Raw genomic sequence first — 17,021 nt, 5'->3', positions numbered from 1 at the left:
CAAAGGACAGATTTCCATCAGTCTAATGTCCATTGGTCGTGTTTCTTGGCCCAATCAAGTCTCTTCTTATTATTGTTGTCCTTTCATAGTGGTTTCTTTGCAGCAATTTGACCATGAAGGCCTGATTAATGCAGTCTCATCTGAACAGTTGATGTTAAGATGTGTCTGTTACTCTGTGAAGCATTTATTTGAGCTGCAATCTGAGGTTCAGTTAATGCTAATGAACATATCCTCTGCAGCAGATTTAACTCTGGGTCTTCCTTTCCTGTGGCGGTCCTCATGAGAGCCAGTTTCATCATAGTGCTTGATGTTTTTTGCAACTGCACTTGAAGAAACTTTAAAAGATCTTGACATTTTCTGCATTGACTGACCTTCATGTTTTAATGTAATGATGGACCGTCGTTTCTTTTTTCTTATTTGAGCTGGTCTTGCCATAATATGGACTTGGTATTTTACCTAATAGGGCTATCTTCTGTATACCACCCCTACCTTGTCACAACACAACTGATTGGCTCAAACACAAATTAACTTTTAATAAGGTGAATGCACCAATTTGTAAGTCGCTCTGGATAAGAGCGTCTGCTAAATGACGTAAATGTAAATGTAACAAGGCTCACCTGTTAATTGAAATGCATTCCAGGTGACTGACTACCTCATGAAGCTGGTTGAGAGAATGCCAAGAGTGTGCAAAGCTGTCATCAAGGCAAAGGGTGGCTACTTTGAAGAATCTCAAATATAAATATATTTTGATTTGTTTAACACTTTTTTGGGTTACTACATGATACCATATGTGTTATTTCACAGATTTGACGTCTTCATTATTATTCTACAATGTAGAACATAGTGAAAATAAAGAAAACCCATTGAATGAGTAGGTGTGTCCAAACTTTTGACTTGTACTGTATATATTTTGAAAGCAGACATTGATTATCTCTTTGAGCAGGGTGAAGTTATTAATTACTCTTTGGATGGTGTATCAAAACACCCAGTCACTACAAAGATACAGGTGTCCTTCCTAACTCAGTTGCCTGAGAGGAAGACTGCTCAGTGGTTTCACCTTGACTCATCTGGTGACTTTAAAACAGTTACAAAGTTTAATGGCTGTGATAGGAGAAAAACTGAGGATGGATCAACAACATTGGACTTACTCCACAACACTAACCCAAATGACAGAGTATATCGAATGCACTCAACCGTCAAAACACTGCTTCCTCAAAATAAAACCTTTTTGTTTCTTACTGTTCCGCAAAGCACTGTTGAAAATATCCCGTACAATAATTCCTTTTACAGTGAGGACGAGTGACTAGCTTGGTAATGATAAACTCACAGGAAAATAAACTATCCTTTGGAGGGAGAAAACCAATGGGATCGATTCCCTTGAGGTTATCTGTTACTGCGCTCTCTGTTGACAGTGCCATTGCACGGTAACATGTCAGTCAATAAGGGAGCACAAGGTGCCACTTGTGTAGTTTGGCGTTTGGGGTCAAAGGTACATCACATGACTGCAACTAGGAAACGGGGCTTTGAGAGCTATCAGTAGATAGTACTTTCTGTTATCGCTTTTAAGAACTATCTTTTATGTTACTCCCTTGCTCGTTGAAAGTGGTTCCGACACGATAAGAAGCAACATGTGAGTGCAATTCAAATTTTGGCTAACTACTGTATCAGTTATAAAGGGATGCTTGATAACTGTAAATCTGTACATCTTACTCACTCGTTCATGGAAGAAATGTATTATTCAGTCTGAAAGTCAACTTTCCTTTTTTAATTGTTTATTAATTTTTGTCTTGAAGGGGCTCTCCTAACCAGACCTTTGACAGTGGTGTATCCATGGCCCTCTTCTTGCACTATTCTCTCGTTCTATCGGTAAGGGGTCTCTGTGCCCAAATACAGTACATTAACATCCAGGTAACACTTTACTTGACACCTAGCGTCATAACACGTTATGATACAGTCATAACCATGTCACAGTATGTCATAACAGCTGACATAACTTGTCATAACCTGTCATAATATGATCATAACACTGTCATGACAAATATATTTACCCCTGTTGTGACATATATTGCGTTATTTTGTGGCTGATTGTGACACCTACATAAGAGTGTCAAAACCCACATTTAATCAAATGTGTTTTTTCCCTGCAAAGAAGTTTCCTTTCGTTTGAAAGTTTGTTTCTTATCCTTTGTTGTTGTATTGAATTCCTTTAAAGTTATGTTTTTACACTTTATGACACTGTCAAGAAGCATTATGACCAGTATGATCAGAATCATGTAAGCCAGATAGGCCTATCACGTACATGCCCTTATGTCAGTCATCAGTCAAAAAGAGGGTGTCTTGTCCTGCTCCTGAAATCTGTTCCTGCATTCATCACAGTCATCAGCAACAGAGCGTTGGGGTAGGTGCATGTCTGACATCAATGATTACAATGATAATGAAATATCATCCTTTTCAGAAAATGTTATATTAAATATAAATACTGTTGACAAGTAGGCTATGGTGTAATGGAATGTTTTGCCTTGTGTGGTTGGTTTTGTCGGTTTTGACACCCTTATGTAGGTGTGATAACCAGCCATAAAATAACGCAATATATGTCACAACAGGTGTTATGACCATATTATGACAGGTTATGACATGTTATGTCAGCTGTTGTAACATATTATGACATGGTTATGACCGTATCAAAATGCTTCTGAGTGAATGGAATACTGAACAGGGGTGAGTCAGAATGTTCTTTAGCGAGTGGAACACCAGTGTAGCAGGAGTGTCAGGATTAGATCCTCAGCGGGATCTCAGTACCTGCTGGGTTTCTCATCTCCCTAGTATCAAATCAAATCACATTTATTTAGAAAGCCCTTTTTACATCAGCGGATGTCACAAAGTGCTTATACAGAAACCCAGCCTAAAACCCCAAACAGCAAGCAAGGCAGATGTAGAAGCACGGTGGCTAGGAAAAACTCCCTAGAAAGGCAGGAACCTAGAAAGAGTACTTGATCGATTCATGAATGCCACTGTATTCTATATTGTGTCCTGTAGCATTGATAATGGTGAGGGCTGGGAGTTTTTCCTGACCACATGGGATAACCTGACATGGCCCTAGTAACAATGGCATGTGCACTGCTCTCAACACAAGCATAACTTTGTCTTTGTCTTTGCAGCGTTTGTGTTCCTCGTGGGTGCTCTCGAGGTGGGCCTATTTCCCTTTCTTTGCATGTCTGTCAACCCCTTGCCGAGAGTTCGGGGCTGTTCTGGGAATCCTCTGCTCTTTGACATGGTCAGTGCACGTTTGATGTGATGTCATGGCGTAGGGTCAGGAGTTTTTACCGACCCTGAGATCTGACCGGTTGAAGTAAGGGTTGTTTTTTCTGGTCAGGATGAATAACTCCTGGCTCTATGGGGACTTACAGTGCTGTGAGAAAGCATTCGCCCCTTTCTGACCAGTTACTGACGGTACAAATCCTTTTTACGCCGGGGAATTGGGTGTTGTATAACTTTGTTAAATAAATAAGTATATGTTTTTTGGAGTTATTTTATCTAATATTAGATCTTGGTTGAAGATCTGATAATGTTATATATATAAAAAAATATGCAAAAATAGAGAATATCAGAAAGGGGTCAAATACTTTTCCCCAGCACTGTACCTGTAGACAGCTTGATTTAGTCATTACAGGAATTGCCCAGCTTACTGAATAAGTAGCATTGATCTAAGGACTCCCTATAACAGCCTGGTTGATTTTTATTTGCAGGTTAATCATCACACTGTGGGATACGAGTAAGGTAGGTGAGTATTCAACACGCCAACACAGTCGTTTACCCCCTCCATATAGAATGCAACGTGGTATAACAGGCTGCTATAGCAATGTGGTTTAGCAACATATACTGCCTGCAAGCAAGAGAAATGTAGCACTTATGAAGATGAAAATGGATATCCTCTCTTCTGGGAAAGGGTGACAAACTTCCCTGTTTGATGATTGTGTGATAGAATGTGTTGAATTAACTTTGTGTTGCCGTCATCCTGGCATGTTTGCACAGAGGTGGAAATTGGAAAAGCCTGTTTGAATAGTAGACAAGATTTGTCTTATCCTAACTTGAATACCTGTTGTTGACTCTAATACCACTAACAAAGCACAAAGCATGTCTACATCCGTTTATTAGCATTGTCATTACGTTCAAATGCTTATACACTAGAACACAAGGGTTTTTCTTTATTTGTACTATTTTCTACATTGTAGAATAATAGTGAAGACATCATACCTATGAAATAACACATATGGAATCATGTGGTAACCAAAAAAGTGTTAAACAAATCAAAATATGTTTTATATTTGAGATTCTTCAAATAGCCACACTTCTCCTTAATGACAGCTTTGTAGACTCTTGGCATTCTCTTAACCAGCTTCATGAGGTAGTCACCTGGAATGCATTTCAATGAACAGGTGTGCCTTCTTAATGCGTTTGAGCCAATCAGCTGTGTTGTGACAAGGTAGGGGGGTATACAGAAGATAGGCCTATTTGGTAAAAGACCAAGTCCATATTATGGCAAGAACAAATAAGCAAAGAGAAACAACAGTCCATCATTACTTTATGACATGAAGGTCAGTCAATCAGGAAAATTTCAGAACTTTGAACGTTGTGCAGTCGCAAAAACCATCAAGCGCTATGATGAAACTGGCTCTCATGAGGATCGCTACAGGAAAGGAAGACCCAGAGTTACCTTTGTTTCATTAGAGTTACCAGCCTAAGAAATTGCAGCCCAAATAAATGCTTCACAGAGTTCAAGTAACAGACACATCTCAACATCAACTGCTCAGAGGAGACTGTGTGAATCAGGCCTTCATGGGCGAATTGCTGCAAAGAAACCACTTCTAAAGGACACAAATAATAAGAAGAGACTTGCCCGGGCCAAGAAACACGAGCAATGGACATTAGACCGGTGGAAATTTGTCCTTTGGTTTGGAGTCCAAATTGGAGATTTTTGGTTCCAACTGCCGTGTCTTTGTGAGATGCGGTGTGGGGGAACAGATGATCTCTGCATGTGTATTTCCCACCGCAAAGCATGGAGGCATGGAGGAGGAGGTGTTATGGTGTCGTGGTGCTTTGCTGGTGACACTGTCTGTGATTTACTTCGAATTTAAGGCACACTTAACCAGCATGACGACCACAGCATTCTGCAGCGATGCATCATCCCATCTGGTTTGGGCTTAGTGGGACTATCATTTGTTTTTCAATAGGACAATGACTCAACACACGTCCAGGCTGTGTAAGGGCTATTTTACTAAGAAGGAGAGTGATGGAGTGCTGCATCAGATGACCTGGCCTCCACAATCCCCCGACCTCAACCCAATTGGGATGGGTCGGACTGCAGAGTGAAGGAAAAGCAGCCAACAAGTGCTCAGCATTTGTGGGAACTCCTTCAAGACTGTTGGAAAAGCATTCCAGGTGAAGCTGGTTGAGAGAATGCAACGAGTGTGCAAAGCTGTCATCAAGGCAAAGGATGGCTATTTGAGAATCTCAAATCTGAAATATATTTTTATTTGTTTTACACTTTTTTGGTTTGTATATGATTCCATATGTGTTATTTCATAGTTTTGATGTCTTCAGTATTATTCTACAATGTAGAAAATAGTAAAAATTAAGAAAAACCCTTGAATGAGTAGATCTTCTAAAACTTTTGACCGGTAGTGTATATATACAATTTGGCATATTTAGCATTCATCTCACATATAGTTCATAGTACAGTATGTCATTGCATTCAATAATATGTCTTTATCATAGATGCCAAATGAGTTATTCCACTCATTTACTATATTCAAATGCTATATCCCTTACCGTTTTTGCCAAGGCATTCATCACTCTTGAAAGTAGGTGTGGCTGTTAGGCTTATGTATTTCTGCGTCTATGACTGCTATGTGAACATGAACTTGTACTCTGTAGATGCTGGGTAGTCGCCAGAAGCTAGTCTACATGTGGCCGACCATTTTGTCTCTCATCTTCCTCCTGGGGCGGTTCACATACATGCTGGTCAAAGCTGTTCGGATTCGCCTCCTGCTTGAAACTGAGGTGAGAATTTCAGTTGGAGATTACCACATCTGTTTGAGGATGTGTGTCAGTGAAATTGAGTTATTAATCCCAATAGCGTATATCAGATATGATGAAATACATACTTGTGTTATTTATGACTCATATTCAAACAGGATTTTGAATATCATGAGCTTCATTTCATGCCACCCTGCAAATGTTTTTGACATCACTTCTTTCAGGACCAAGAGCAGCTAATCCAGTGTCACCAGGCCAAGCATGTACAGAGGTTGTTGAGAAGGAGCCCTATTGACCGGTAGGACAACAGTAGGAGAAACACTGGCTCATCATTAGCCCTACATACAGTAGGGCATTAGCCCTTCATTCATTAACGGCATCCTATGTAGGGCTAGTTCATCACTTCAGTTATTACCGTCACAAGTTGCAGCCATAGCCATACATATAAATATGATATATTCCGTGGTTATATAAAAGTAAATTGTTGGTAACAGCCTGTCATACCATTGAAACATACACCACCATTGGCCTGCTTTCAAAATTAGGTCTACTATGTTCTGGATGAGAAACCTTTTGGGTTCCATGCAGAACCCTTTCTAAAGAGGGTTCTACATGGAACCCAAAAGCGTTCTACCTGGAACCAAAAAGGGTTCTCCTATGGGGACAGCCGGAAAACCCTTTTGCCTGAATATCTGTACCATTATCATTCATCAGTCTGCATAGTTTATGAATTTGTTTGTTTGATTGATTGATTGATTTTCTAGAGTCCTGGCTAGCCACAACCATCTTTGCCAGCCTAACATCTGTGTCATACACATTCCATGTGTCAGCATGTTACCGGTATGTCCTGTTTGAAGCAGTTATTCCATATATATACACAGTGTACATTATGCAAATGATGTATTGGTCTGTTAATATTATTAACCGTGTCTGTTGGTATTGTTATAATTTTTGCCCTGTCACAGGAAACATCTGAAGAAATTGTGGGCTGGGGAGAAGGGCTTTCTTCCTGAGAAGTTCCATAATCCCACTTCTGCAGTCAGTGTGGTGAGTAGCAGCGCATTCCAATTCCAGAATGTTCCACAGAATGATTGGGAATGTTATTTGTTGTGTCAACATTTTTAAGAGTCATATTTTGTGACATTACATGCAGGCTGCCATCACAAAATACTCCAGATGGCAAATAGCATTTACTTTGTGGTAAGACAACCTTTTCTCTTCCTTTCAGCCCATACAATACATAGTTATAAGGGGATATATAGGATGAGACATAAACAGTCACCTCCAAAATGATTGCCAATCTCGATAAAGATGGGCAAAAAAGAATGTATAACATACGTAATAAAAATACAGAGCTATATTATTTAATAAAAAAAATACAAATGTATGCTTTTTATTTATTTATTTATTTATTTTATTTAACCTTTATTTAACTAGGCAAGTCAGTTAAGAACAAACTCTTATTTACATTGACGGCCTACCAAAAGGCAAAAGGCCTGCTCCTGTCACGCCCTGGCCTTAGTATTCTTTGTTTTCTTTATTATTTTAGTTAGGTCAGGGTGTGACATGGGGAATGTTTGTGTTTTGTCATTTTGGGTGGTTATATGGTAAAGGGGGTGTTGGGTGTAGTGTATGAGTTTGTGTTGAGTGAATGTTTCTAGGTATGTCTATGGTTGAGTGAATGTGTCTGGGTATGTCTATGGTTGCCTTAGTGGTTCTCAATCAGAGACAGATGTCTTTCATTTGTCTCTGATTGGGAGCCATATTTAAGGCAGCCATGGGCATCATGCATTTGTGGGTAATTGTCTAAGTGTTTAGTGTCAGCACTTATGTTTGATTAGCTTCACGGTCGTCTGTTTTGTTGTTTAGTTGTATAGTGTTCGTGTCGTTTTCGTCTTCTTTCTTTAATAAAGAAGATGTACTTTCCACACGCTGCATTTTGGTCCTCACTCTCTTCGCAAGACGATCGTGACAGCTCCGGGGACAGTGGCCTGGGATTCAAAGAAATAACTAAATTCAATATAAATATCGGACAAAACACACATCACGACAAGAGAGACAACGCAACAATACACAAAGAGAGACCTAAGACAACAACATAGCAAGGCAGCAACACATGACAGCACAGCATGGTAGCAACACAACATGGTAGCAGCACAAAACATGGTACAAACATTATTGGGCACAGTCAACAGCACAAAGGTCAAAAGTCAACAGCACAAAGGTCAAGAAGGTAGAGACAACAATACATCACGCGAAGCAGCCACAACTGTCAGTAAGAGTGTCCATGAATAAGTCTTCGAATTAAGAGATTGAGATAAAACTGTCCAGTTTGAGTTTTTGTTGCAGCTCGTTCCAGTCGCTAGCTGCAGCGAACTGAAAAGAGGAGCGACCCAGGGATGTGTGTGCTTTGTGGACCTTTAACAGAATGTGACTGGCAGAACGGGTGTTGTATGTGGAGGATGAGGGCTGCAGTAGATATCTCAGATAGGGGGGAGTGAGGCCTAAGTGGGTTTTATAAATAAGCATCAACCAGTGGGTCTTGCGACGGGTATACAGAGATGACCAGTTTACAGAAGAGTATAGAGTGCAGTAATGTGTCCTATAAGGAGCATTGGTGGCAAATCTGATGGCCGAATGGTAATGAACATCTAGCCGCTCGAGAGCACTCTTTCCTGACGATCTATAAATTATGTCTCCGTAATCTAGCATGGGTAGGATGGTCATCTGAATCAGGGTTAGTTTGGCAGCTGGGGTGAAAGAGGAGCGATTATGATAGAGGAAACCAAGTCTAGATTTAACTTTAGCCTGCAGCTTTGATATGTGCTGAGAGAAGGACAGTGCACCGTCTAGCCATACTTCCAAGTACTTGTATGAGGTGACTACCTCAAGCTCTAAACCCTCAGAGGTAGTAATAACACCTGTGGGAAGAGGGGCATTCTTCTTACCAAACCACATGATCTTTCTTTTGGAGGTGTTCAGAACAAGGTTAAGGGTAGAGAAAGCTTGTTGGATACTAAGAGAGCTGTGTTGTAGAGGATGTAACACAAAATCCGGGGAGAGGCCAGCTGAATATAAGACTGTATCATCTGCATATAAATGAGAGAGCTTCTTACTGCCTGAGCTATATTGTTGATTTAAATTGAGAAGAGCGTGGGGCCTAGGATTGAACCTTGGGGTACTCCCTTGGTGATAGGCAGTGGCTGAGACAGCAGATTTTCTCACTTTATACACTGCACTCTTTGAGAGAGGTAGTTAGTAAACCAGGCCAAAGACCCCTCAGAGACAACAATACTCCTTAGTCTAGAATGGAATGGTCAACCGTATCAAAAGCTTTGGCCAAGTCAATAAAAATAGCAGCACAATATTGCTTAGAATCAAGGGCAATGGTGACATCATTGATGACCTTTAAGGTTGCTGTGACACATCCATAACCTGAGCGGAAACCAGATTGCATACCCGAGAGATGCTAATACAATTGCTCAGAGAAAAATATTTTGTTGAAGTAAAAAAATAAATTCTCAAAAAGATATCTGTGAAAATGATTTACACTCCTGTTTTCAAAATGTTGTACGCCCTCCCCCTTGCAAGGATAACAACACTTAGCCTTTTTCCTATAATGCTTTATCAGATTGGAGAACACATTGAGAGGGATCTTAGACCATTCCTCCATACAGAATCTTTCCAGATCCTTGATATCCTTTGGTCTGTGCTTATGGAATGCCCTCTTCAATTCAAACCACAGGTTTTCATTGGGTTTCAAGTCCGGAGAATGCGATGGCCATTGCACCCAGTTCCAATCTAAGTGCCAATGCCGTTTAGCAAACTCCCAAGAGTTTACATTTATTGTTTGCTCTCAATAAAATAGGCTATTGGCATGGAGTTGGTGTCTAACTTTTGAGTTGGAGACTTGGTGACCCCAAGATGTGACCAAGTTCTGTAATTCTCCAACTGTGGCCCTTGGATTTTTTGATGCCTCCCAAACCATCTTCCTCACTGTGTGTGGAGACAAGATACACTTGGGTCCTCTACCAGGCAAGTTTACCACTGTTGCAGCGGTTTTAAACTTCTTAATTGTTGCCCTAATAGTGGTAAGTGGTATATTTGGTTTTTCAATTTTTTTGGGGTACCCATTGCCTGATTTATGAAAGTCAACAACTAGTTGTCTCTTTTCATTGATTCATTATTTGCCTTTCTGCGTGGTAATGGATGACAAAGGGATTTTACACGTATGTTACCTCATTTTTATACCCCAGTGAAACAGCAAGCCATGGAAGGCCACAATACACTTCCTTAAATTGAGATACATTTTAAAAAAAAAGTAGAATGTTAATGCAGATTTTATTTAGATTTTATCTTCAGGGGTTCCAATAATATTGACAGGTATCTTTTTTAGATTAAAAAAATAAACTTCTTAAGCGTAATCTCTTTCTCTGAGCAATTGCATTAGTATAAAAGTATAGAATTGTCCCTTTTTGGGGGATACAGTATAGCGCAGTATTTGTATTTACAGTCTTTTTTGTTCATCTTTATCAAGGGTGCCAATCATTTTGGAGGTGACCGTGAATAGTTATGTATTGGATAGATAAAAGATCAATAAATGCATTCTATATGAAAGTTCTCCAATTTCTTCCAGGTTTTCTAATTGTTCACTTTATCCAGTTCGTCTTTGCGTTGCTCTTTGCCTACGGAGTGGTCCTCCCTATCCAAAATGGAAGAGTGTTGGAAATGTTGACCAACCTGGGAACCGTTCTGTAAGTGTACTCTATGGGACAGTGTCCCAGACCCAGATTAACAGAGAATCGCCATTGAAAGTGTTTTTGAGTCCAGGATTAGGCTTAATCTGGATTTGGAAAACTGTCCCTTTAACTGTTTTAAACAAGATATAACTATTCAGAAATAAGATATTTTCAAGGAGCCGCTCAGTTCATATTAGAAAATGTCACTGATCACTGGTATTTCTTTACCCGTTGAGTGTCAACGTAACATATTTCCTGGTACGTATGCATATCCAAGCAGTGTGAGTTTCCTTATCCTGTGTGAAGTAAAGTTCTCTCTATCAGTTTGACCATAGGTATCGTTATAGGATTGGTTATAGTACAGGTGGTGCTGGTCCAAGTGTTCTTCCTTCAGGACAAGATCTCACCTTCAGACAGGAAGAAACCTCTGGCACTCAACAACAGGTACAGTATTATGTAATACAGGCCATGCCTCGACCGAACGTTCACCTTAGCCTGCTGGTCACCTGTCATTCACCCGTCACAACTCTGCCGAGTTACAATCTATGTTTGGTGCGCTTCTTTGGAACATTCCCACGAAGAAAGAAGAATGCTTAACATTTCCTTAGTGAAAGGATTTCAAGGAACATGCTGTAAGGATATGGTGCATGATAAAACACCCATATTTAGATGGGTGCTGTACCACAGGAGGTTGGTGGCACCTTAATTGGGGAGGACGGGCTCGTGATAATGGCTGGAGCGGCATGAGTGGAACGGTATCTAGTACATCACACGCATGTTTTCCATGTGTTTTGATGCCATTCCATGTCCTCCGTTCCAGCCATTAATTATGAGTCGTCCTCCCCTCAGCAGCCTCCACTGTACTGTACACATCATACTACACAGATCAACATTGTGACAAATGTTGGTATCGGATTTCCTGGTTGACATCGTAAGATCTTTTCACAACTATTTTTCTTTACCCAGAGGTATTTACTTTAGTTTACCTTAGTTACTGTACACACAAGCTTTCCTTAACCCAGGGCTAATGCTGGGGATGAATAGTAGTGGTTCTCATCTAAACACTAAGCTAATGAGAAGCAGAAAAACACAACCAGTATTTACATGCCTCTGGCCACAGACTTGAGGAGATTTTTATGGCTTGACATTCAGCATTTCACCCAAACCAGGGCTAGTTGAGCCTCATTATGCATACATGTGTAGCACAGACAAAGTGCAGTCAAGCTGTTCGCGCACACCTGCAAGAACACACACACACACACACACACACACACATATACACACACACCGTTTGACAGTGCATGCTCCTTTTACATATCAGGAAATACATACACTGAGTGTATACAACATTAAGAACACCTGCTCTTTCCATGACAGACTGAACAGGTGAATCCAGGTGAAAGCTATGATCCCTTATTGATGTCCCTTGTTAAATCTACTTCAGTCAGTGTAGATGAAGGGGAGGAGACAGATTAAAAAAGGATGTTTAGGCCTTGAGACAATTGAGACATGGATTGTGTATGTGTGCCATTCAGAGGGTGAATGGGCAAGACAAAAGATTTGTGTCAAGAACTGCAACACTGCTGGGTTTTTCACGCTCAACAGTTTCCTGTGTGTATCAAGAATGGTCCACCACCCAAAGGACATCCATACAACTTGACACAACTTTGGGAAGCATTGGAGTCAACATGGGCCAGCAACCCTGTTGACTGCTTTCGACACCTTGTAGAATCCATGCCCAGACGAATTGAGGCTGTTCTGACGGCAAAATATTGGGAAGGCGATCCTCCTGTTTGGTATTCGCAGTGTACGTTGACATGACCCTATGGTATCTCCCCTCTAGGAAGGCGTTCCACAACTTCAACTACTTCTTCTTCTTCTACAATGTTGTGATGGGCCTGAGTAACTGCATCCTGCGTCTGCTGATCAGCTGCGTGGTGGGCACCTGGCTGGTGTCACGTATCGACCGTACCATCATGCCGAGGGGATACGAATCCATGGACCCTGGTCAGTTTAGTGACCTAGTTAGGGCCCAAAGGTTTTCCCTGACCAACTGACCAAGAAAAACTCTGCACCCTAATTAAAGGCTATAACTAAAGCCCATAGTTTTTCATTGTAAACTCATACAGGTGCAGCTATACACTAGCAGGTGATTCCGTCACTGTAATATAAGTAAGTAGGCACGTTTCTGTAGAGCAGGGGGTAGGCAACCCTGTTCCTGTAGTGCCGCAAACACTTCAGGATTCTGTTCCAACTAGGCACCACACCTGACCAACTGAGCTAATTGATCAGTTCAGTGATTGCCTAAATTCAACACACCTGGTCTTCCAGGTCGGTTAAATCCAAATCATGAAGTGCCTGTGTTACTCCAGGACTAGGGTTGCCTACTACTGCTGTAGAGTGAGGCAGCTTGATGTGTACAAGTACGCCCCTTGGAGAGGATGTTAGTTCCAAACTTGGTCCTGGGATGATTTTCACAGACCACTACCACAACAACCCTGTCATGGTGTGCTTCTGCCATCTTCTCCTAGAGAGACAACAGAGGACCACAGAGGCAGCATCGTACTCCACGTTCAACAACACACCTTCGCCAGGTCAGTTAACATCACGATGTCATGAACACAGCTGCAGATCAAAAGAATGGGATGTTTGAAAGATCATTTAGTGTAGGTTGAAGTTTCTCATCATGTGAGTGTGTATTAGACTAAGTAGTCCTTGAGAGATTAGAAGGTTCTGAGAGCACAAATCATACTAACCTCCAGTGGTGTAAAGTACTTAAGTAAAAATACTTTAAAGTACTACTTAAGTAGTTTTTTGGGGTATGTGTACTTTATTTTACTATTTATATTTTAGCAATTTTATTTACTTTTGATACTTAAGTAAATTTAAAACCAAATCATTTTTTACTTTTACTGGGCGACTTTCACTTTTACTTGAGTCATTTTCTACTACGGTATCTTTACTTTTACTCAAGTATTACAATTATGTACTTTTCCCACCACTACAAACCTCAGTAGCCCAACACAGATTGTTGATCAAAACAGACAAGTGAGCAGATCCTGGACACCTCACAACTCATACAAGTGACATTTGAGACCTGAAATATGAATGCTAGGACACTTAATCATTCTTTGTAGATCATGTCAGTCTCTCTCTAAAACCACTGTGTTGTAGATTCAGCCTGTGGAAGCCTGGCCAGGCGGCGATGGATGCTCCTCTACACCCTGTTGAAGAACTCACGACTGATCCTCCTGAGGAAGAACAGGACCTCCTCCAGTCCCACTGACCACCAGGGCACTGTGGTCCAAGCCTGGCTGCTGGCCTCTCAGACCGAACAGATGGGATAGGCACCAGAGACGACAGCCACAGCAGTTACATCAGATCAGACTACGCCCAATGGGCAGGCATTAACTGACTGATTCTGTTCATGGCTTATACATGCACAGCCTGAAATAGTGTAGTACAATAATGTGATATAACATTTAATAGACCTACACACATTTCGAGGACACCTTTATGGCTCATGAGTGCTACATTTGATACCACAGGCCAAGCTCTTACAATGTATTGTTTTGTATGTGATGAATCATGGGAAATGGGGATAACTGGTCAGTTGAACAACTGAAATGTGTCTTCTGCATTTAACCCAACCCCTCTGAATCAGAGAGGTGCCAGGGGCTGGCTTAATTGACAACTACATCTTTGGCACCCAGGGAACAGTGGGTTAACTGCCTTGCTCAGGGGCAGAACAACAGATTCTTACCTTGTCAGCTCGGGGATTCGATCCAGCAAACTTTCGGTTACTGGCCCAACGCTCTAACCACTAGGCTAATATGATTAATGCATTATAAATTCGGAAATACCTACATAATTACTCCTACTGTGAAAAAATGATAGGACAAATGGGACAGAGTTATGCTTTTTATCTCATAACGGTCCATTTGTTTTTAGTAGGCCACGTAGCCACAGGAAGTAGAGGTGCTGAGGGTGTTGCAGCACTCTCTGAAAAATCTGAATAAAAAAAATACAGTACCAGTCAACAGTTTGGACACACCTACTCATTCAAGGGTTTTTCGTAATGTTTTACTATTTTCTACATTGTACATTGTTCTACTATGAAATAACACATGGAATCATGTAGTAACCAAAAATTTGAGCCAATCAGCTGTGTTGTGGCAAGGTAGGGTTGGTACACAGAAGATAGCCCTATTTGGTAATAGACTAAGTCCGTATTATGGCAAATATGCAAAGAGAAACGATAGTTCATCATTACTTCAAGATGTGAAGGTCAGTCAATGTGGAACATTTCAAGAACAAGTTTCATCAAGTGCAGTCGCAAAAACCATCAAGCACTATGATGAAACTGGCTCTCATGAGGACCTCTACAGGAAAGAGAGACCCAGAATTACCTCTGCTGCAGAGGATAAGTTCATTGGAGTTACTAGCCTCAGAAATTGCAGCCCAAATAAATGCTTGACAGAGATCAAGTAACAGACACATCTCAACATCAACTGTTCAGAGGAGACAGCCTGAATCAGGCCTTCATGGTCAAATTGCTGCAAAGAAACCACTTCTAAAAGACACCAATAAGAAGAAGAGACTTGATTGGGCCAAGAAACACGAGCAATAGACATTAGACTGATGGAAATCTGTCCTTTGGTCTGATGAGTCCAAATTGGAGATTTTTGGTTCCAAAAGCTGTCTTTGTGAGATGCAGAGTAGGTGAACGGATGATCTACGCATGTGTGGTTTCCACTGTGAAGCATGGAGGAGGAGGTGTGATGGTGCTTTGCTGGTTACACTGTCTGTAATTTATTTAGAATTCAAGGCACACCTACCAGCATGGCTACTACAGTATTCTGCAGCAATACGCCATCCCATCTGGTTTGTGCATAGTGGGACTATCATTTGTTTTTCAACAGGACAATGACCCAAAACACCTCCAGGCTGTGTAATGGCTATTTGACCAAGGAGGAGAGTGATGGAGTGCTGCATCAGATGACCTGGCCTCCACAATCACCCGACCTCAACCCAATTGAGATGGTTTGGGATGAGTTGGACCGCAGAGTGAAGGGGAAGCAGCCAACAAGTGCTCAGCATATGTGGGAACTCCTTCAAGAATGTTGGAAAAGCATTCCAGGTGAAGCTGGTTGAGAGAATGCCAAGAGTGTGCAAAGCTGTCATCAAGGCAAAGGGTTATATTATTTGTAAAAAAAAAATTGGGTTTGTAAATGATTCCATATGTGTGACTTCATAGTTTTGATGTCTTCACTATTATTCTACAATGTAGAACATTGTAAAAATAAAGAAAACCTCTTGAATGAGTAGGTGTATCCAAACTTTTCACTTGTACTGTATATACAATTTAAAAATGTATTTTTTTAAATGATGTTTTCTTCTCACAAAAGTAGTGCACTGGGCCTTTACTAGTATTAGCAGACCAATATAGATGTCTGTAGCTCAAGCAACAACAACAAAAAATCAGCATCTCTGCTTTGGCAAAAAAACTAGTTTTGTAATTATGAACAGTATCTTGCAGGATTCAATAGTCATTCTAATGGGATACAGAAAGAACAAAACCATGTCCTCACATTAAAGGTGCAAAGTTATGGGCAAAGACACAAAACATTCACATCAAATAAAATATTTTTATTGATCAAATTACATGGAAAACAACGCCTTTTTATGCAGTTGTCACGTCCTAACAATAGTTCTTATGTGTTTTGCTTGTTTAGTGTTGGTCAGGACGTGAGCTGGGTGGGAATTCTATGTTGTGTGTCTAGTTTGTCTGTTTCTGTGTCCAGCCTAATATGGTTCTCAATCATATCATATAAATAAATAATAATCATATAAATGTAAATGTAATCAGAGACAGCTGTCAATCGTTGTCCCTGATTGAGAATCATATATAGGTGGCTTGTTTTGTTGGGGGGATTGTGGGTGGTTGTTTCCTGTCTCTGTGGTCTGCACCAGATAGGACTGTTTTGGTTTGTCACACTTTTATTTTTTGTTCGTTGTAAGTGGTCACTGGTTTTTGTTTAATTAAACATGTTGAGCACTGGCTTGTTGGTCCGATCCCTGTTTCACCCCCTCTTTTAGTGAAGAGAGGGAAGGCTGCCGTGACAGCAGTATTAATTTACCATCCTTACAAACCACTTAAGGTAAATGTACATTGCTGTATTGTACATAGGCTGGTCATTTGGAGTAGCGCAACGGTCTAATGCACTGCATCTCAATGCTTGAGGT

This window comes from Salvelinus fontinalis, chromosome 42 (assembly GCF_029448725.1).
Source record: "Salvelinus fontinalis isolate EN_2023a chromosome 42, ASM2944872v1, whole genome shotgun sequence".
NCBI lineage: Eukaryota > Metazoa > Chordata > Actinopteri > Salmoniformes > Salmonidae > Salvelinus > Salvelinus fontinalis.
The sequence above is the reverse complement of the archived record's forward strand: the minus strand, read 5'-3'. Positions refer to the sequence as shown.